Raw genomic sequence first — 10,974 nt, 5'->3', positions numbered from 1 at the left:
CTCCTATCTGATAGAAAAGGGTCCCATGATCCCGAGCCGATCTTACCTTGGCTCGCAAACCCCAAGTTTGTCTATGAAGAGCTAATCTAATTGTATTTTTTTCTAGAATGGATTTCTTATGTGGAATACTAATGGATAGGGCTTCGTTGCTAAGTGCTACAAGATCTAGTGCACTGGAACTCGTGGTTATGGACCCGAATCCTTTAGTATGGAACATTGTCCTTTTCCAAGTAAAAACCCCCTAGTATATGAAAGAATGAAAAGGTGCTTTCGTTCTTGTGGAATAAGAAGCCCTCGTACCTTAATGAAAGGAAAATCGTAATTTTTCGTTAGGTATTTGACCAAATAGGATCGTCCAGTTCCTACAGAACCTATCACTAAAATACCCGATAGGGCTAAGCGGAACGAAAAGGGTTTCCATGAGATGGTAAATGAAAACGATTAGTCCCACACGAGGTTTGGGAATAAGTGATTGTCTGATAATGAGCAAGGAATATACGTCTTTCTGCTAAAGAGGATCTATTAAACTCATAATTCATTAGATCCTTGTTATCAATGCCAACTAGGTATCATAAGTAAATGGATCCCGGTTGTTCAATCCTTTGATAACCAAGGTCATTCTTTGCTAAAGAGAAATGATCACTATGAGTCAGACTCAATAGAATTGGATCCATTCAAATAGCGAGAATTAGGATTCTTGATCCCTCTCATCTCTCTTTCAATTCGAGGATCCAGAGAGGTGTTTTCATAGTCATCTCCGAATATTTGCCATCTCGGAATATTTTCGATTTCATTTTTCTATGATATGTCTTTCTATATGAAAATTGGTTATTTACGATGTACGATGATCCCTGTTAAGCATCCATGGCTGAATGGTTAAAGCGCCCAACTCATAATTGGTAAATTTGCGGGTTCAATTCTGCTGGATGCACACGAACGGGAACATTCCATAAGTCTATTGGAACTGGCTCTCTATCCATGGAATCTCATCATCATCCATACATAACGAATTGGTATGGTATATTCATACCATAACATAAGAACAATAAGAACTCGATTCTTATCGATACTGGAACTCAGAGCATAGGAGGAAAGTCGATTTATGGATGGAATCAAATACGCAGTATTTACAGAAAAAGTCTTCGTTTATTGGGAAAGAATCAATATACTTTTAATGTCGAATCGGGATTCACTAAGACAGAAATAAAGCATTGGGTCGAACTCTTCTTTGGTGTTAAGGTGGTAGCTGTGAATAGCCATCGACTACCTGGAAAAGGTAGAAGAATAGGACCTATTCTGGGCCATACAATGCATTACAGACGTATGATCATTACCCTTCAACCGGGTTATTCTATTCCACTTCTAGATAGAGAAAAAAACTAAAGGAGAATACTTAATAATACGGCGAAACATTTATACAAAACACCTATCCCGAGCACACGCAAGGGAACCGTAGACAGGCAAGTGAAATCCAATCCACGAAATAATTTGATCCATGGACGGCACCGTTGTGGTAAAGGTCGTAATTCAGAGGAATCATTACCGCAAGCATAGAGGGGAGGTCATAAGCGCCTATACCGTAAAATAGATTTTCGACGGAATCAAAAAGACATATCTGGTAGAATCGTAACCATAGAATACGACCCTATCGAAATGCATACATTTGTCTCATACACTATGGGGATGGTGAGAAGAGATATATTTTACATCCCAGAGGGGCTATAATTGGAGATACTATTGTTTCTGGTACAAAGTTCCTATATCAATGGAAATGCCCTACCTTTGAGTGCGGTTTGAACTATTGATTTACGTAATTGGAAGTAACCAATTAGGTTTACGACGAAACCTAGAAATCGATCACTGATCCAATTTGACTACCTCTACGGGATAGACCTCAACAGAAAACTGTTGAGTAACGGCAAGCAAGTGATTGAGTTCAGTAGTTCCTCATAGAAAATTATTGGCTCTAGAGATATGGTAATATGGAGAAGACAAATTGTTTGAAGCACGCACAGAACCGGAAGCGCCCTTGTTTCAAAGAGAGGAGGACGGGGTTTATTCACATTTAATTTGATGGTCAGAGGCAAATTGAAAGCTAAGTCAGTGGTAATTAAGACCCCCGGGGGAAAATAGGGATGTCTCCTACGTTACCCATAATATGTGGAAGTATCGACGTATTTCATAGAGTCATTCGATCTGAATGCTACATGAAGAACATAAGCCAGATGACGGAACGCAGAGACCTAGGATGTAGAAGATCATAACATGAGCGATTCGGCAGATTTGGATTCCTTTCCTATATATCCACTCATGTGGTACTTCATCATATGATTCATATAAGATCCATCTGTCTAGAGATCGTCATATACATCTAGAAAGCCGTATGCTTTGGAAGGAAGCTTGTACAGTTTGGGAAGGGGTTTTTTGAGAGAAAAGAAGAATCTACTTCAACCGATATGCCCTTAGGCACGGCCATGCATAACATAGAAATCACACGTGGAAGGGGTGGGCAATTAGCTAGAGCAGCAGGTGCTGTAGCGAAACTCATTGCAAAAGAGGGTAAATCGGCCACTTTAAGATTACCATCTGGGGAGGTCCGTTTAGTATCCCAAAACTGCTTAGCAACAGTCGGACAAGTGGGGTAATGTTGGGGTGAACCAAAAAAGTTTTGGTAGAGCCGGATCTAAGTGTTGGCTAGGTAAACGCCCCGTAGTAAGAGGGGTAGTTATGAACCCTGTGGACCACCCCCATGGGGGCGGTGAAGGGAAAGCTCCCATTGGTAGAAAAAAACCCCACAACCCCTTGGGGTTATCCTGCGCTTGGAAGAAGAACTAGAAAAGGAAAAAATATAGCGATAGTTTTATTCTTCGTCGCCGTAAGTAAATACGTAACTAGGAATATGGAAAATTGCATTTTTGGAATTTGCAATAATGCGATGGGCGAACGACGGAATTGAACCCGCGCATGGTGGATTCACAATCCACTGCCTTGATCCACTTGGCTACATCCGCCCCTTATCCAGCTAAAGGATTTTTTTTTCTTTTTTCCATTGATCATTATTCTATTTATTCTGACCTCCGTACTTCGATCGAGATATTGGACATAGAATGCCACTCTTTAAAAAGGAAAAAAGGAGTAATCAGCTGTGACACGAAAAAAAACGAATCCTTTTGTAGCTCATCATTTATTGGCAAAGATAGAAAAGGTCAATATGAAGGAGGAGAAAGAAACAATAGTAACGTGGTCCCGGGCATCTAGCATTCTACCCACAATGGTTGGCCATACAATCGCGATTCATAATGGAAAGGAACATATACCTATTTACATAACAAATCCTATGGTAGGTCGCAAATTGGGGGGAATTCGTGCCTACTCGGCATTTCACGAGTTATGAAAATGCAAGAAAGGATACTAAATCTCGTCGTTAACTGAATTCTGAATAGAAAGATTAAGAAGAAAAAAAGATTCAAAATAAAGACAGAAATACCCAATATCTTGCTAGAACAAGATATTGGGTATTTCTGTCTTCAAAAATTCTTATATGTTAGCAGAAAAACCTTATCCATTAATAGATGGAACTTCAACAGCAGCTAAGTCTAGAGGGAAGTTGTGAGCATTACGTTCGTGCATTACTTCCATACCAAGGTTAGCACGGTTGATGATATCAGCCCAAGTATTAATAACGCGACCTTGACTATCAACTACAGATTGGTTGAAATTGAAACCATTTAGGTTGAAAGCCATAGTACTAATACCTAAAGCAGTGAACCAGATTCCTACTACAGGCCAAGCAGCCAAGAAGAAGTGTAAAGAACGAGAGTTGTTGAAACTAGCATATTGGAAGATTAATCGGCCAAAATAACCATGAGCAGCCACAATATTATAAGTTTCTTCCTCTTGACCAAATTTGTAACCCTCATTAGCGGATTCATTTTCAGTAGTTTCCCTGATCAAACTAGAGGTTACCAAGGAACCATGCATAGCACTGAATAGGGAACCGCCGAATACACCAGCTACACCTAACATGTGGAATGGATGCATAAGGATGTTGTGCTCTGCCTGGAATACAATCATAAAGTTGAAAGTACCAGAGATTCCTAAAGGCATACCATCAGAAAAGCTTCCTTGACCAATAGGGTAAATCAAGAAAACAGCAGTAGCAGCTGCAACAGGAGCTGAATATGCAACAGCAATCCAAGGACGCATACCCAGACGGAAACTAAGTTCCCACTCACGACCCATATAACAAGCTACACCAAGTAAGAAGTGTAGAACAATTAGCTCATAAGGACCACCATTGTATAACCACTCATCAACAGATGCAGCTTCCCAAATTGGGTAAAAGTGCAATCCGATCGCCGCAGAAGTAGGGATAATAGCACCAGAGATAATATTGTTTCCATAAAGTAAAGAACCAGAAACAGGCTCACGAATACCATCAATATCTACTGGAGGGGCAGCGATGAAGGCGATAATAAATACAGAAGTTGCGGTCAATAAGGTAGGGATCATCAAAACACCGAACCATCCGATGTAAAGACGATTTTCAGTGCTAGTTATCCAGTTGCAGAAGCGACCCCACAGGCTTGTACTTTCGCGTCTCTCTAAAATTGCAGTCATGGTAAGATCTTGGTTTATTCAAATTGCAAGGACTCCCAAGCACACGTATTAACTAGAATATAGATAATAGAAGGCTTGTTATTTAACAGTATAACATAGACTATATACCAATGTCAACCAAGTCAGCCCAAAGATTAGCTATCCATATAACTAAATTAACCAAACCAATAATTTTGTATTTGTAAATGAAGTGAGTCAAAGTGAAAAACTTTGATGGGTCTTTTCTATATGGGTTGCCCGGGACTCGAACCCGGAACTAGTCGGATGGAGTAGATAATTCTTCCTTGTTACAATAGAGAAAAATCCCTCCCCAAATCGTGCTTGCATTTTTCATTGCACACGACTTTCCCTATGTAGAAATAGCCAATTTCTATTCCAAAGAGGAAGTTCTACTAATTTTTTTAATTAGTAAGTTGATTCACCTACTCTTTATTATAATAAAAAGAACATTTCAGAATGAAAAATAGAAAAGTTTTTTCTTGATCATTTATCAACCCTTTCCTGTTTCTTAATTTCGTCTAATGATTAATTAAGAGGGTTGACCAGGTCATTGATACGTATAATATCCAAATACCAAATACGCTCAGTGTGTGATCCACAGAAAGAAAAAAGAGTTGTTTTGGTGAACATCAAAGAAAAAACTTGCTCTTCTTCCATAAAAAATTCTTCTAAAAATGCCGAACCCAATCGTTGCATAAAAGTTCGTACCGTGCTTTTATGTTTACGAGCTAAAGTTCTAGCACATGAAAGTCGAAGTATATACTTTAGTCGATACAAAGTCCGTTTTTTCGAAGATCCACTATGATAATGAAAAAGATTTCTACATATCCGACCAAATCGATCAAGAATATCCCAATCTGATAAATCTGTCCAAATGGGTTTACTAATAGGATGCCCCGATCCAGTACAAAATTGAGCTTTTGATAAGTATCCTATGAGGAGAGTAGCGGGGACTATGGTATCGAATTTTTTCATTCGAGTATCTATTAGAAATGAATTCTCCAGCATTTGATTCCTTACTAACAAAGAACTTTTTTGTACACTTGAAAGGTACCCCATAAAATCGAAGCAAGAGTTTGCTAATTGGTTTATATGGATTCTTCGCGGCTGAGTCCAAAAACAGAAATAATATTGCCAGAAATTGATAAGGTAGCATTTCCATTTCTTCTTCAAAAAAAAAGTGCCTTTTGATGCAAGAATTGCCTTTCCTTGATATCGAACATAATGCATAAGAGGATCCATAAAGAACCATAGGGTTTTCCGAGAAAAACCAGGGTACATTATCCCAAAATGTTCCATCTTCCTAGAAAAGTGGATTCGTTCCAGAAAAGTTCCAGAAGATGCTAATGGTAAGCAAGAAGATTGTTTACGAAGAAACAACAAAAAAAATTCATATTCTGATACATAAGAGTTATATAGGAATTGAAATAGTCTTTTATTTTCTTTTTGAAAAAAAAAAATGGATTTCATTGAAGTAATAAAACTATTCCAATTCGAATAATAGTTGAGAAAGAATCGCAATAAATGCAAAGATGGAACATCTTGGATACGGTATTGAAGGAGTTGAACCAGGATTTCCAAATGGATAGGATAGGGTATTTCTATATGTGATAGATAATCCAAATGCAAAAATTTGTCTTCTAAAAAGGGAAATATTGAATGAATAGAGCGTAAATTCTGAAACTTTGGTATTTCTTTTTCTTTCAGACAAAAAAATTCCCGTAGCGAGAATGGGATTTCCACAACGATCGCAAACCCTTCAGATAGAATCTGAGAATAAAACTCAGAATAAAAATAATTTTTGTAATCCAATAATCGATCTTGGTTAGGATGATTAACCGAGTTATCCAAAAAATTCTGCTGATACATTCGAATAATTAAACGTTTCACAAGTAGTGAACTAAATTTCTTGTTATTACAACTAACAACTATTTCCACAGGTTCAGAACCATTTAATCCATAATGGTGGGCAAATGCATAAATATATTCCTGAAAGAGAAGTGGGTAGACAAAGTATTGTTGACGAGATTTATGTTTTTCTGAATACCCTTCGAATTTTTCCATTTGTATTTCTACTTGAATCAGAGAGAAGAAGCATTTCTCGGTTTATCGAATGATGATACATAGTGCAATATGGTCAGAACAGGGTGTTGCATTTTTAATACAAACCCTGGAAAGAAAGGGAGTCTAATCCACAGATCTTTTTCTGCTCCTTTTCTACCCAATTAGTTTATGTTTGTTCTAATTAAAAAAAAAGAACAGAACAAGTTTTTTATTTTTGCAGGCCAATCGCTCTTTTGACTTTGGAATACAGCCTCTTTATCAATATACTGCTTCTTTTACACATTCAATCCATAACATCCCTTATTCAATCCATAATCAAGAATAATTAGGATTTCTAAAAAAAAAAAGAAAAAATAAAGGGTCCACTCATAGGAAAACCCAACCTTTCCCCGCATCCGGCACTAATCTATTTTTAACGTCTAATTAGAGCGGGGAATCATTCCAATTAGGAAGTTCAGCTCGTTGCTTTTTATTTTACCAGAATTGGAGCCAGGCTCTATCCATTTATTCATTAGACCCAGAAAATCGTAATTTTGGATTCCATTCAAAAAAGATTGATTTTATTACGACATGCTATTTTTTCCATTCATTACCTTTGAGGATCAGTCGTGGTCTTCTAGACTCTACCAAGAGTCTGGACGAATTTGTTGTTTCATCCAAATGTGTAAAAGATCATAGTCGCACTTAAAAGCCGAGTACTCTACCATTGAGTTAGCAACCCAGATAAAAAAAGGATCTTAGATACGATCGAAATCCAAAAATCAATGGAATTACACCGCGCGCTTCTGTCAAAACATTGAACTAGCAAGACATCAAAAGATTTTTTTTATCGACCATGAAAAACACTCAAATGCCAAAACGAACAGGTCCGGTGAAATTCCACTAAAGTAAAGTTAAAAAAAGAGCGACCCTAATCACGATGGCCAAATTCTCCTTATTTTTAGCGATTTTTATTAACAAAAAATATATATTATAAAAAATATATATTATATTGTATGAGAATACATGCAAGAGGAACACCCTTATCATTTGAGCGAAGTGTAGGCGGAAAAATTGAATATGGAGTGAGGATAAAGAGACCCATCTATCTACAAATTCTATTTGTTCAATAGACCTTTGTCAATGGAAATACAATGGTAAGAAAACAAATTAGATAGAAAAAGTAAATAAAATAGGGGCTTATGTTGGATTGGCACGATATAATATAAATCCAAATAGGATTAAAAAAGAGGTAAATTGTGTCTAAATAATTAGACAACTAGGAATACTAATAATCTTCTCCTATCCTATTTTTTGATTCATTTAGTTCTTCAATTAACTCAAAGTTCTTTCTTTTTCTTTAAAGAATTCTGCCTTCCTTAAAATATCATAAACAGTTCTTGTTGGTTGAGCACCCTTTTCAAGGAAATAGAGAATAGCTGGAACATTTAAACAAGTTTGATTCTTTATCGGATCATAAAAACCTACTTTTTGAAGATCTCTTCCTTCTCTTCGAGATCGAACATCAATTGCAACGATTCGATAGACAGCTTATTGGGATAGATGTAGATAAACAACGCCCCCCCCTAGAAACGTATATGAGGTTTTCTCCTCATACGGCTCGAGAAAATGATTCGAATTTCTGTCGATAATAATAGAAATTAGACTATGACGTGCATTAATTTCCTTACAGAAAAAACAAATTTCATTTATACTCATGACTCAAGTGGGCTAATTTTGCCTGACAAACTTCGAAGGCAAAATCCTTCCAAAATTTTTGAGTCGTCTTTAAACTCTTTTCTTTGTCTCATTTCGAACGAATTGACTTTTATTCCTTATTCTAATCCAACTCTGTTGTTGAGACAATTGAAAATTGTGTTTACTTGTTCTGGAATCCTTTATCTTTGATTTGTGAAATCCTTGGGTTTAGACATTACTTCGGGAATTCCTATTTTTTTCTTTCAAAAGAGTAGCAACATACCCTTTTTTCTTATTTCCTTCGATAAAGCATTTATCTCTTCTATAGAAATCTAATAAGAGGGATTGATTCTGATATACTTTTATTGGACTTTCTTCTTATTTTAACCTTTCGATTTATTTCTATATTAAGGATAGACTGACAAAGTTGGCCTAATTTATTAGTTTTCACTAACCCTAGATTCTTTCCCTTGATAAAAAAAATTCTGTCCTCTCGAGCTCCATCGTGTACTATGTTACTTAAACCCAGCGCAAATTTGGTTCGGAACGAATAGAACAGGCTATGTCGAGCCAAGAGCATTTTCATTACTATGGAAAATGATGGATAGCAAAATCCACAATCGATCATGTCCTTCAAGTCGCACGTTGCTTTCTACCACATCGTTTTAAACGAAGTTTTACCATAACAAACATTCCTCTTTTCATTGCAAAGTGGTATAGAGAATTGATCCAATATGGATGGAATCATGAATAGTCATTGGTTTAGTTTTTTTATACTAATTAAAACTTGCTATCTATGGAGCAATATGGATAAAAGAAAGTAAGTATTTATCCGGGAAGCCTCCGCCAAGATCCAATTTATTTAAACCCATATTAAAATTCTATCATATGAATGAAACATAGTTTGAAAAAGACGACTAAACAAGTTTGCTTAAAACTTATTTATTCTTAAATTTCCACCCTCAACGGATGGCTCGAGATGATCAATCTTGAAGTGAGAAAAGAAGGATTGACTCTTCCTCAATAAATAAACTATCAACCTCCAAAAAAGTTTAATTAATTTAATTACTAGAATTAGAATTCTAGTAGTAATATATTTTTTCAGTACCAAAAACAATTAACTATAATAACTAAATAAACTATTCCAATGAAAAGATTGAAAGTTTTTGGTAGTTATAGAATTCTCGTACTTCTTCAACTCGAATACCAAAAGGAAGAAAAAAATATGACTAAGTGATTTTATAGTAGAGGCATATCCTGAATGTGCTTGATAGATCCCATTTTTTCATGAAAATAAAGATAGTCAATTTGACTGGACTTAAGACTTTATTATGTTTTCTGAGAAAGAATAAGATATCATTATTCTCTTTAATAAACTTTTGTCTCGTACGGAATACTATATGATTTCACCGTTTGTTTCATCAGAAACAATCTGGGACGGAAGGATTCGAACCTCCGAGTAACGGGACCAAAACCCGCTGCCTTACCACTTGGCCACGCCCCATTTCGGGTTTTATGCGACACTAATAAACACTAGTATGTTTATTTGTTATTCGTCAATACCATTTCAATTACATAAAAAAGGAGGGATATTCTCTTGCTAGTATTCTACACATGCGGATAATATAGAATCAAAAAAATGCATTGATCATTACATGGAATTCTATTAAGATATTATATGAAAGTCGAATTTATTCCACTCTCATTTGAGAGTGCGAATACAAGGAGGTATTTTGTGTTTGGGAAAGTCCGAAGAAAAAAGATTTTGAATCTGCCTTTTCCTTCTTTCCCTTAAAAAAATAACTCAAGAAAAATCCAATTATTTACTCTACAAGAATGAAATGCTTGTTATGCCTAATATACTTAGTTTAACCTGTATCTGTTTTAATTCTGTTCTTTATCCTACTAGTTTTTTCTTTGCCAAATTACCCGAAGCTTATGCTATTTTCAATCCAATCGTGGATATTATGCCTGTTATACCTCTATTCTTTTTTCTATTAGCCTTTGTTTGGCAAGCTGCTGTAAGTTTTCGATGAAATCTTTAGTACTCTGTATGCCAAATTGAATGATGTGTTCATTCCAAAAAAATTTTAAAATGGGTAAAAGCCGAGAAGTTTTATATTTTTATATTATGAACCTTCGATTCTAAAATTTAAATTCTTCTACATTGAATGGGTAGCTACAGCAATAAATTTGGATCAGCCTTTCTACTCCCCTGCACCTAGGTTGAGCAGGTACCTAAAGGTACCTACACAATACCTAACCACCTAACCCTATTTTTGCTATTGATAAGAGTGCTTATTATAAAAGAATTCTTGCAATTTTTTTCAAGAATTCTTTTTTGCATTTTTAGGTATAAAAAAAAACCATCCTAGTGGATCCGTGTGGTAAGGAAAAACTGGTAATCTATTCCTTAAAAAAAAATCTTGGAGATTATGTAATGCTTACTCTCAAACTTTTTGTTTATACAGTAGTGATATTCTTTGTTTCACTCTTTATCTTTGGATTCTTATCTAATGACCCAGGACGGAATCCTGGACGCGAGGAGTAAAAATTCAGTTTTTTTTTTTCTTATTGGATTTGTTTCGTACATTTATCTATGAGAAAATCCGG

This window comes from Triticum urartu, unplaced genomic scaffold (assembly GCF_056163025.1).
Source record: "Triticum urartu cultivar PI428250 unplaced genomic scaffold, HENAU_Tu73 scaffold2, whole genome shotgun sequence".
In the NCBI taxonomy this organism is placed as follows: Eukaryota; Viridiplantae; Streptophyta; class Magnoliopsida; order Poales; family Poaceae; genus Triticum; species Triticum urartu.
This window is presented reverse-complemented; position numbering follows the sequence as displayed.